The sequence below is a fragment of the Scyliorhinus canicula genome, chromosome 12 (assembly GCF_902713615.1).
Source record: "Scyliorhinus canicula chromosome 12, sScyCan1.1, whole genome shotgun sequence".
NCBI classification, from domain to species: domain Eukaryota; kingdom Metazoa; phylum Chordata; class Chondrichthyes; order Carcharhiniformes; family Scyliorhinidae; genus Scyliorhinus; species Scyliorhinus canicula.
The window spans coordinates 137,040,618-137,052,710 of NC_052157.1; the positions used below are offsets into that span (position 1 = coordinate 137,040,618).

General features: G+C 42.6%; 1 long non-coding RNA gene across 2 annotated transcripts; it reads left to right on the plus strand.

Moving 5' to 3' along the window:
* The first annotated feature begins 7,696 nt into the window (after nucleotides 1–7,696).
* LOC119974809 lies at nucleotides 7,697–11,884 on the plus strand. Of its 2 annotated transcripts, XR_005462577.1 has the most exons (3): nucleotides 7,697–7,714; nucleotides 7,897–8,102; nucleotides 11,674–11,884. It is a non-coding gene; the product is annotated as an uncharacterized LOC119974809 (long non-coding RNA). The 2 variants fall into 2 exon arrangements; XR_005462576.1 differs by lacking the exon at nucleotides 7,697–7,714 and having other exon boundaries at nucleotides 7,832–8,102.
* Nucleotides 11,885–12,093: the final 209 nt, after the last annotated feature.

Genomic DNA, 12,093 nt, shown 5'->3' on the forward strand with positions numbered 1-12,093 from the left:
AGCGGTCATTTGAGCTCTGGAATCCATTCATTCATCGCACAATGGGGGGGGGGGGGGGGGGGGGAGAGCACGGAAGCGAGGGGTTACTGCAGGTTATTCCTGCGAACAGACATTATGGTGTGCTTTAGAAAGGCACGTGATTTACTGCAGAGAAAAGTCTTGCTGAAGATACATTTAATGAAGGACTGCTGGCTGCACTTTGGGCGTATTTGCATCACAATGGGACGTGTATTCCATGTGAGGCAGTTTCCTCCTCTGGAGAGCCTCATTCAATTCAATTCCACAGTCATGTGAAGTCCAGATTGTGGATTTACACTGTGGTGGACGGGTATTGCCTTGCGACTTGAGCTGACTTTACCCCAAAGGAAAATAATTATCGGTCCAAATCTTCAAGTCTCCGGACTGTCGGAGATGGGGGCATAAGTTGGGACGTCCGGACCCAGGCAGGAACACTGACACTGACACACAGACATGGGAACTGCATGGGAAGTCTAAACTTCTGACGGACTGATCTCTACTGCCCGGGACCCTTTGCAAATGTCTCCCAGCCTGAGCTCTGTGTCAGTTATTCGGGATTTATTTGCATACGTACTCTGGAAATGTTACACACTTTCATACCTGATTGAATTCAGTGATCAAATTGCGTAACTCAACTGAGCACCACAATGAAGCCTGTTTTAATAATAAAAATAATAAGAATCGCTTATTGTCACAAGGAGGCTTCAATGAAGTTACTGTGAAAAGCTCCTAGTTACCACGTTCCAGCTCCTGTTTGGGGAGGCTGGTAGAGGAAGTGAACCCGCGCTGCTTGCCTGGTTCTGCATTACAAGTCAGCTGTTTAGCCCACAGTGCTAAACCAGCCCGTTTTTCCCCGTCACCACTCCGAGCTGACCCAACTACCCCCTGACCAGCTGACTAAATAAATAAACCCTGCCCACGTGACTAACCCCTCCCCAACCACCTGAATACTCCTAGCCACCCAGCTACTCTTGGCATGATTATCCCACACCTAGCTAGTCCCTTGATCGAGCAACACCTCCCCCCCCCCTCCCCCAACCCAACTCATTCATCCACTTAACCAACCTCACCATTCACCCATTCATTCACTCACTGAAAGACCTGCACCTTTAAATACTTATCTGAATATGGCAGTTACTGTCGTGGGAAGAGTGTGTGTCCTCCTTTCTGTCTCTTCCTACACCTGATGATCTTCCACTGGAGAGGCTGTGCTGACCCTTCCATGTATCAGCCGGGATTGGAAGAAACGGATTGCAGAAATCTTCATGGGCATTGTCAATGTGCTCAGCCTTGTCACTGACCAGAAGATTTGGGCTGTGGCCTGGAAAGGTAATTACTTACATGCATTTCTTGAGTCAGTTTAATTTGCATATTCATTGGAGGAATCATAAACCTAGATTCAGTGCAAAAATGAGTTTTCTCAATGGAGACACATGCGAATACCCAAGAAGACTTTCATAAGACAGAGATGAACACTGCAGTAGCAGATAAGAACATAAGAAATAGGGGCAGGCGTGGACCATACTGCCTCTTGAGCCTACTCCGCCATTCAATAGGGCCATGGCTGATCTTCAATAGGATCATGGCTGATCTTCAATAGGATCATGGCTGATCTTCAATAGAACTATGGCTAATCTTCCATCGATTCATGGCTGGTCTTCAATAGGATTATGGCTGATCCTCAATAGGGTTATGGCTAATCTCCAATAGGACCATGGCTGATCTTCAATAGGGTCATGACTGATCTTCAATAGGGCCATGGCTGATCTTCGATAGGATCATGGATAATCTTCAACAGACTTATGGCTGATCTTCAACAGGACCACGGCTGATCTTCAACAGGACCATGCCTGATCAGCAACAGGATCATGGCTGATCTTCAACAGGACCATGACTGATCTTCAATAGAGCCATGGATGATCTTCAACAGGACCATGCCTGATCAGCAACAGGATCATGACTGATCTTCAACAGGACCATGACTGATCTTCAATAGGGTCATGGATGATCTTCAACAGGACTATGGCTGACCTTCAATAGAATCATGGCTGATCTTCAGTAGGGTCATGGCTGATATTCAATAGGGCCATGGCTGATCCTCAATAGGGTCATGCCTGATCTTCAATAGGACCATAGCTGATCTTCAATAGGGTCATGGCTGATCTTCAATAGGATCACGGCAGATTTTCAATAGGACCACGGCTGATCTTCAAATGAATCATGGCTGATCTTCTGCCTGCATTCCACTCTCCTGCCTGCACCTCATACCCCCTGATTCCCTTAGAGACCAAGAATTATCCAACCGCAGCCTTAAATATATTCAAGGTTAGAGCATCCACAAGACTCCACATCCTGCTCATTCTCCATAACCCTTCAACTCATTACCAATTAAAAACCTGTCTAACTCCTCCTTTAATTTATTCACTGTCCCAGCATCCACTGGACTCTGGGGTAACAAATTCCACAGATTTACAACCCTTTGGGAGAAATAGTTTGTCCTCAACTCTGTTTTAAATTTGCGACCTCTTATCCTAAGACTAAGAACTCTTGTTCTAGAATGTCCCACAAGAGGAAGCATCTGCTGCTCTCATCACAGGACAACCCCCCTCCCCAAGGACCAACCTCGTGAACGTTTGTTGCACTGCCTACAATGCAGCAAACATTCCTTAAATATGGAGGCTAAAACTACACACAGTACTCAAGGTCTGGTCTCATCAAACCCCTTCCTTATTCTAGTACTTCAATTCCCTTGCAATATAGACCAATATAGGCCATTTGCCTTCCTAATTGATTGCTGTATCTGCATGTGAACTTTCTGTGTTTCTTGTGCATGTACATGCAACATCTCCAAACATCACCCTTTAGAAATTTTACACCTTTCTAAAAAATCCTGCTTCTCCATCTTTACCACCAAAATAAACAACCTCACACTCCCCACATTATACACCATCTGCACCTTGCTGCCCAGTCAGTTAATTTGTATATTTTTTTAACATCCCCCTCAGAGCTTTTATTCTTTCCTAGCTTTGTATTGTCAGCCAGCCAACTTTGATACATTATTCTCAGTCCCTTTAATATAGCTTATAACTAGCTGAGACCCCAGCACTGATCCTTTAGTTACAGGCTGCCTACTCGAAAACGTCCTGTTTATCTCTCCTAGTTGGGGGTTTTAATTCATAGGGCACTGGCACGAGTAATGGAGAAAGAGAGAGCAGTTCTGTTGGCATTGGCTGCACTTAAACCGCAGTGTTCTGGCGAATCGCATAATTAGGGCTATGAATAGCGTTTTAAACTAGAAGTGGGGGGGGGGGGCACGAGTGAGGCCGGCAGTGGGGGGGGGGGGGGGGGGGGGGGGGGGGGGGGTAGTGAGAAGGGTGATTTAGAAATCTAAAGAGAAAAAAAATCAAATCAATTAAGCAGTATAGTGGTTTGGGTAACGACAAGCAGTGTGGGACAGGAAAAGGGCAGAGATTTTAATATAAAAGTGCTGAAAGTAAGGTTCAATAGTAGTGAAAATAAAAGGAAAGGCCCTTTACCTGAATGCATAAAACATTCATAAACTAGTGATACAATAAAGATAAATGGTTTGGATCTAACCTCCATTACAAGAGAAATGGGCTTGTTTTCTTGAGATGGCTGAATCACAGGTAGAATGGAAAAGGTAGAAGAGTAACCTTGACAGTAAGGAATAACAAGAGCAGTCATGAGAAAGGAATGTTAATTCAGAAGAGCAAGGGTAGAATCAGTATAGCTGGAATAATAAGAGTCATAAAATGCTGATGGAAGTAGTTTATACAATATAATGTATATATAATGTTGTAATATACCCTGATGTCATGAGCCATTACTTTACACATTAAGCATTTGACACCACGTTGATTGCCTTTTTGTAAATCCAAGTATACCACATCAACAGGCTCCCAATTATCTATCCTTCTTAATATATCCTTGAAAGATTCTAATAAATTTGTCAAACAAATTTTCTCTTTGGTAAAACCAAACTGACTGACTAATCATGCTATGATTTTCTAAGTAAGTTGAATAATAGATTCATGCATTTTCCCAATGACTGACATCAGCCTAACTGGGCTGAGTTCCCTATTTTTGCTCTCTCCCTCCTTTCTTGCTCACCCAATTCACTGGGACCTTTATAGAATCTAATGAATTTGGAAAATCACAAGCAGTGTATCTGCTACCTTTGAAACACTGCCGATTGAGGAGGGACCAGTGTATGAAAGAAAGAATGCTTGGCTGAGTTGATGTTCAGCTAAGTTCACTGCATGTCTCATCCATCTCTTTTTGATTCTTTCCAATAATGTCCACTGTGGATAAAATGGACAGAAGCTGCAAAACAAGGTCAGCACAGCATAGCTCCCAGACACTGGGGACTATCAACTTGCAGATCTCCTTGAGGGAATTGACACCAGCAGGCACACACCACTGGGTATGTGAATCTTGTGTAAATGCCATTTTAAAAAATAATCTTTATTATTGTCACAAGTAGTCTTACATTAACACTGCAATGAAGGGGCAGTACGGTGGTGCTGTGGGTTAGCCCTGCTGCCTCACAGCGCTGAGTTCCCAGGTTCAATCCCGGCTCTGGGTCACTGTCCATGTGGAGTTTGCACATTCTCCCCGTGTTTGCGTGGGTTTCGCCCCCACAACTCAAAAGATGTGCAGCTTACGTGAATTGGCCACGCTAAATTGCCCCTTAATTGGAAAAAATTAATTGGGTATTCTAAATTTATTTTAAAAAGCACTGCAATGAAGTTACTGTGAAAAATCCCCTAGTCGCCACATTCCGGCACCTGTTAAAGTACACAGAGGGAGAATTCAGAATGTCCAATTCACCTAACAAGCACATCTTTAGGGACTTGTGGGAGGAAACTGGAGCACCCGGAGGAAACCCATGCAGACTGGGGGAGAACGTGCAGACTCCGCGCAGACAGTGACCCAAGCAGGAATCGAACCTGGGACCTTGGCGCTGTGAAGCAACAGTGAAAACCACTGTGCTACTGTGCCACCCTCAGGAAGAAGGTGGTAGCGAGGGTTAAAGTCACTCCCTATTATCCGTGGGAGTAAGGGATTGGCATCATTGCTCAGAAGCTGTCCACTGATGTGAATTGAGGGAAATCCAGCACACCGTGGTGTTAATGTATGGAACCCTCTGTACCTTGTCACACGCAATCTCTATAGTCGGGCTGTGGGAGTCCTTTTTGTTGAGGGTATGTTCCGTGAGATCATGCAAAGTAACATGGCCTTGTTTCTCAATGTCCATTGCTGATTGCAGCCTGGACTTCAGGAAAATTAGTGTGGCTGTAAAACTGGACAACAGTAATTTTCTGTGATAGTAAAGACAACCAATTTACACCTCCTTTGCAGCAAAATGCTCCCCCTGCTGCAGACTGGCTGATGTTGCAATGATCACCTGCCTCCAGCGAAAATGTGAAAGCACTATAAAAGCGGAAGTAATGGTCACCATCAAAGCAGTGTGGGCAGATAGGCATTGCTGGAGGTCCCATTGCAGAATGTTACAGGCAGAGCTGTCCTATTGCCTTTTTCATCAAGTACACTTTGTTTCTGCACATCTCCTGAGTGAGACCGTCATCTCGCATGTGTTACCTATATATTCTGGGGAGCTGGTGGGGGGATTGGGTTTAGTAAAACCTGCCAGTGGCTATCCATCTGAAATGTTGCCTGAGCTGTGCTCCTTCACCTCCTGCATGATAATACCCAAATGCAATGCCATATTTGCTCTTCAGAAGCCCTCACCATGATTGAGAAGGGGAGGATAATGAAAATCTACTGGTAGTTTTGACTGAGATGCCAGTTCAAATCCATGTTAAAGTAGAGCAATGCTGAAAATACTGAGCAGGTAACAATAATAATCTTCGTAGTAATAATCTTTACTGTTACAAGTTGGCTTACATTAACACTACAATGAAGTTACTGTGAAAAGCCCCTAGTCGCCACATTCCGGTGCCTGTCCGGGTACACTGAGGGAGAATTCAGAATGTCTAATTCATCCAACAGCACGTCATTCAGGACTTGTGGGAGGAAATACGAGCACCCGGAGGAAACCCACGCAGACCCTGGGAGAACGTGCAGACTCCACACAGACAGTGATTCAAGCCGGGAATTGAACCTGGGACACTGACCCACCAGAATGGTGCAGCATGAAAACCATCATCCCAGTTTGAACCACATGGTAATGGGGCCAACTAATGGAATCTCATTTCAGCTTTTGTACTCAAAACCTCATTCCAGAAAACATCCATTTATCCAAAGTGATGTGCATTCTCTCTCTGTGGGATGTTTTCAATATTGACTTATTCCTCTTGAAACCTTCAAGACAGAACTACAAAGAAACTCCAGAGTAAAGATTGGCTGACTGGTTGGGCGAGGGGATTTGATATTTATAAAGTTTGAAGAAACTACCTCTGAGCCTTGGTGCTGTTTACATCTCCCGTTCAACTAATGCAACTCAGATAAACATGGATTTTAAAATATCAACGGAACACAAAATAAGACAGCGCGGTGCAAATGGAAAATGTAATCTAATTTCTACCCATTCATAGTCAGTGGGTGGCAGATGCAGCCCATATTACCTAAGATGCAAAGTTAACAATAAGGAATGGATGGCAAGTGGTCCTGTGGTATTCACAACTTCTTTTAATGGTTTGGTTTAATGGTTAAATCATTGAAACGTTATTAGTAATTTATGGATTTCCTTATTTTTTCCATATTTGTGCACAGTACCTGATTTCATATTAAAATAATTAATGTTTAAAATAATTAATATTACTTGTAGTATAAGGACACATATAGGGTTAACCGGGTCAGAGTTCAATACTGCCCACGTGGTGATGTAAGAGAACATGTGACCTGTACCCAGAGGTCAGTGTCCAGTTGGACAGAGCTTTGTGTAGAAACAAGTTTGGCGACAGCTCCTAGCTTGAACCCTTTATGGTGTTTTTGTACATGGAATCTTGTAGTTAATAAATACATAAAGTTAACTGACTAAAGACTGCAAAGACTTAATTAAGACCTATTGAAGGTATCCAGCACCCTACAATATTAATTATCCAATTAATGAATATGTTCCTGCTTATTTTTTTAACAAAATGAGTTTATATCCTTATAACACAATATCTGATGGATAGGTTTGTGTTTTTAAAGAGAGCATTTAAAAAAAAATAATTCAAGGTGTTGTGTTATGTAATTTGGAATAACACAAGCTGCCACTTGATGCAGTTTTGAGGAAAAGATGCTCCAGACTTTGAAGTGAGTTCAATGTGTTTTAGCACAGTTCTCAATGAGTTCGACTCTGCTAATCTAAATGTAGTAACTCAGTCTAACTGAACCAGCCTTGCTCTAAGCCAGGTGCTGGGGTGTGATGCTGATGAGACACTCTGTAGATGTTGGTCTGTGGAAAGAGATAGGGTGTGAGTGCCTCATCCCTTTTATAGTAAGATACCACCCCTGAATGTCCTGACTGCTCATTGGTGGGGTGTCCTATTATATGTGTTTATTAGCTGCATGGGGCTTGGGCTTAAAGCTGGGCCAGCATTTATTGCCACATATCCAATTACACTTGATAAGGTGGTGGCGAGCTACCTCTTTGAACGCTGCAGTCCATGTCCATTTAAAGGCTCTCTCTCTGGAGACAGAGAGTTGGCGCACGGGATATGATGGGGTTAGTTAAATGCGAATTGTTCTAATAGTTTCCTGTAATTAGCTGTTTGTAAGAAGGAAACCACGGGGCGATTTAAAGTCTGTGACGGTACTGTGGCAGGATAGGTTGGAACACGGGGGGTGGGGGGTCACAGAAGCCGCGATTGTTACATCAGGCGAACGAGTTGCTCATTTTTTGTGCAGGAGGGGACGTTGCAGAAGCCAAGCCTCTCTTCATGCAGCACTTACTAAAGGCGGCCAATACCTTCACGTCCCATGACTTCATGGGAGGGAAACCCAATCTCACCGCCGGGCAGGTTTTGTGCCTGAACGACCGGCCCTCCCCGAACCGGGAGAAGAAGCTAATAAAGATCCGGGATGCCCCTCGGCTGAGGAGGCGATCATCAGCAGTGAGTGTCCGGGCGGAGGGAGCCTGTGTTGGGTTCAGTGCGTTTGGAAAGTGGCGAGATGCGGTTGTTGTGCAGCACACTGCAAACAAATCGGGAACGTGCCTGAATTGTATCCCCCAAAGGTTTAGACGGGAGCAGAGATCCCCAAAGGCCTTGATAACAATCGCAAATGCTGAAGATACACACTAGAAATCTCACAATGATCACATTTCCTGAGACAGGTTTGGGATCTGAAGCAGAAGTTAGTTGGGGAAAGGGATGCTGAAATTGCCCCAACATCTTTGTTATTGTAATTGACCATTACTGGGTGTTTGATTCCAGAACCCCTTACAAATCTCCCTCTTTTTTTATGAATTAAATCCTCAATGGAAAATAATCCATTGATAAGACATTGGTCTGATTATTTTTAATGCTGTTGGATGCTTTGAGGTATTCAGAATCATGAGGGGTCTGGATAGAGTAGAGCGGGAGAAGACTGCTCCCATTGAGGAATGGATAGTTGACCAAGAGGTCACAGATGGAAGGTAACTGGCCGTAAGGTGCAACGGTGGCCGGAGGAAAACCTTCTGCAACATGGGGTCATGATCTGGAACACAGTGCCTGAGGTTATGGTGGAAACAGGTTCAATCGAGGCGTTGAAGAGAGAATTGGGTCTGAAAAGGAAAAACGTGGAAGGGTCCGGGGAGAATAGAATGGAATACCTACAGTGCAGAAGGAGGCCATTTGGCCCATCAAGTCTGCACCGACTCTTGGAAAGTCCACCACATCCACGTCCCGACCCTATCCCATAACCCAACCTTTTGGACAATAAAGGGCAATTTAGCTTGATAACAATCCACCTAACCTGTACATTTTTGGACAGTGGGAGGAAATCGGAGCACCACCAGGAAACCCACACAGACACGGGGAGAATGTGCAGACTGCACACAGACAGACAGCCAAGGCCGGAATTAAACCCGGGACCCTGGTGCTGTGAGGCAGCAGTGCGAACCACTGCCATCCAAGAAGGCGAGGCAAGGACACGGAGTTGCTTCTTGAGGGAGCCACAGCAGACATGTTGGGCCGAAAGGCCTCAAGTGCTGTATAACCATTCTGTGATTCAGTTGCAATCTAAAGTAATGATCCCTACTAGCTCCGACTGTCGCTTTGTGTGTTGGTGATAATCTTGTGGAATAATTCTCATAGTTGTTGCTGATCTTTGATCCTCAGATTATAGAATCAAGGTTCTAAAGCCTCGATTTACACAGACAACCTATGAATTTAAATCCTAATTTGTATTCAGTGAAAATTAGAGAATGCGTCCATTTGTAAATTAGGAGGGGCAACTTCTATTATTAAACTATATTCAGTTTGCTTTTCCTCAATATTCATGAATGGCTTTTTAAAAAAAGATGAATTCCAGCACAACAGTGAGAAGAAGTCAGTTTTTTGATTTCTTCCAAATCATTCAAATTCATGGAATAAATTATTTGCCGTAAACACTTAATATATTCAACATCAACATTAGTAACGTCCTTTCAGTTATTTAATAATTACAGTGATGACCTTTGTCAACCAGTCTATTCCCCCTCAAAAATGCATTGAATATATAAAGTAACTCACTTAATGTTGGTTTGTCTGTACAGATCACAATAGTATGATATCTCTAATGGATGTTATAAGCAGACAAATAGGGTCTGCGTGGTCTTGAGTAGGAGTGCTTAGGAAGTATGGTCAGTATTGACAATGAAAAGTTAGGAAACATAGAGAGTACATTGTAGAGACCAGAGAGTGAAGATAGCTAAAGAACGCAGAGAGGGAAAATCCACCAATCTTCTGACTCCATTTATTACCCAGCAGCTCCTCTTGGGAGTGGGTGCATGTGTGGACTAGTGGAGGCTCAGTTGCCTGATGGCTGGTTTGTGATGCAGGGCAATGCTAACAGTGCGGGTTCAATACCCGTGACGACTGAGATTATTCATGAAGGCCGTGTCTTCTCAACCTTGCTCCTCGCCTGAGGTGTGGTGATCCTCAGGTTAAATCACCACTAGTCAGCTCTCAAAGGGGAGAGCAACCTATGGCCATCTGGGACTGTGGCAGCATCTACATTAGTAGCATGCTGTTTTGATGCCTTGCATGGATAAATAGCCGTTGACACTCATTGTTAGGCTCACACAGGAATAATGACAACCTGGGCTGTGGATTCCAGTGTAACATAGCTGAGAAAGACTCTAGCACTTCCTGTAGAGGAGGAAAGACTATTGACTAAAATAGTTCATTTTTTGCTTAAATAATTTTCAGTGATTTTAAATAAGATTCCTCATAGTTGAAGGACTAGATACTCTTCATAAAAATGTTGATTTTTGCTGACAACACATTGATTTATTAATTAACACAATTATAGGGATGTGTTTAAAATCAGGCCACGGGAAAGTAGAGTAATATTTATTGGCACAATTATGGAGTAGATTTTGCACTTAGAGCACAATCAGGAAATTGGATCCAAAATACACACAAAATACCTCAGATTAGGCTAAAGAAAAAGAAAGATTTGTTTTATATAGCTCCCTCAAAATCACAGGATATCCCAAAGCATTTGAAGCTACTAAAACACTTTTGAAGTGAGTTCACTGTTCTAATGTAGGCAACACAACAGTCAATTTATGCAAAGTAAGCTCTCACAAGCAGCAATTTGATAAAACCAGATATTCATTTTTTAAATAATGTTGATTAAACAATAAATAGTGGCCATAACACAGGAGAAAACTCTCCTGCTCTCTTTGAAATGGTTTTATTGAATCTTTTACATATCTACCTGAGATCACAGACATTCTTAATTGAACAAATCATCTGAAAGATATAAGACTGTAAGACATAGGATCTGATGTAGTCCACTCCGCCCATCAAATCTGCTTTGCCATTCAATGAGATGATGTCTGATCTGACATCATACTCAGCTGAACTCTCCCAAAAGGAGAAACAACCTCTCAGTGTCTACCCTGTCAAGCCCCCTGAGAATCTGGTGTGTCTCAATAAGGTCGCCTCTTGGCCTTCTAAACTTCAATGAGTACAGGCCCAATCTACTCAACCTCTCCTCGTAAGAAAATCCCTCCATACCTGTGATCAAGCTAATCAACCTGGTGACCTCTCAGTACTGCACTTAATTGTCAACAATGAGTATAACAATCAATGAATCTGGAAATGATAATATATATGTGTCAGGCAGTAACAGTACATAAATGCACTGAGATTTACTTTTATTATTGTTCTCAGTACTGAGTTGCAGACACACTTTATAAAGTGTAGATCCCTTGTTTGCGTGGGTTTCACCCCAACAACCCAAAGATGTGTAGGGTAGGTATATTGGCCATGCTAAATTGCCCCTAATTGGAAAAAATGAATTGGGTACTCCAAATGTATTTTTTCTTACAAATGTATGTGTATATATATATATATATATATATATATATATAGTGTAGATTTGTCGCGTTTAAATTTTTTGAAATGTTGAATGTTGAATTTAATAGAAAAAAGTCGATATGTATAACCTATTTGCTACCACATGTCTAAAACCAGACCCTCTGATTTGCAGATTCCAATTTATGAAACAATCCCAGAACAGCCTTTGGAAGAAACAAGCAGCCCAGTTAAGCAACTCAAGTGACGGAGCCTACTTATTCACTTTCACAACGCAGCTGAAGAAATGAATAGATTAGAGAAAGTGTGTCATGACTGTGTCAAATTTTAAGCTCAGATGAATTTCTAATAGCAGATTATGTATTAAAATATGATTTTATAAAAGATTCTTACTATAGTTCTCTGAGATATCATCATGAAGAACACCTGGCTATTGGTAAAAACTGGACAGATTTGTAAAACACAGTTCCCAAAAGAATAGTAAAAATCCCAGAAATGTCTGAAGTTTTATGCAATAGAAATGGAATTTGACAGAAAAGTTGAGAGAAACCTGTGGCCTGGAGACTACATACGGCCCATCTGGGTTCTGAGTCCG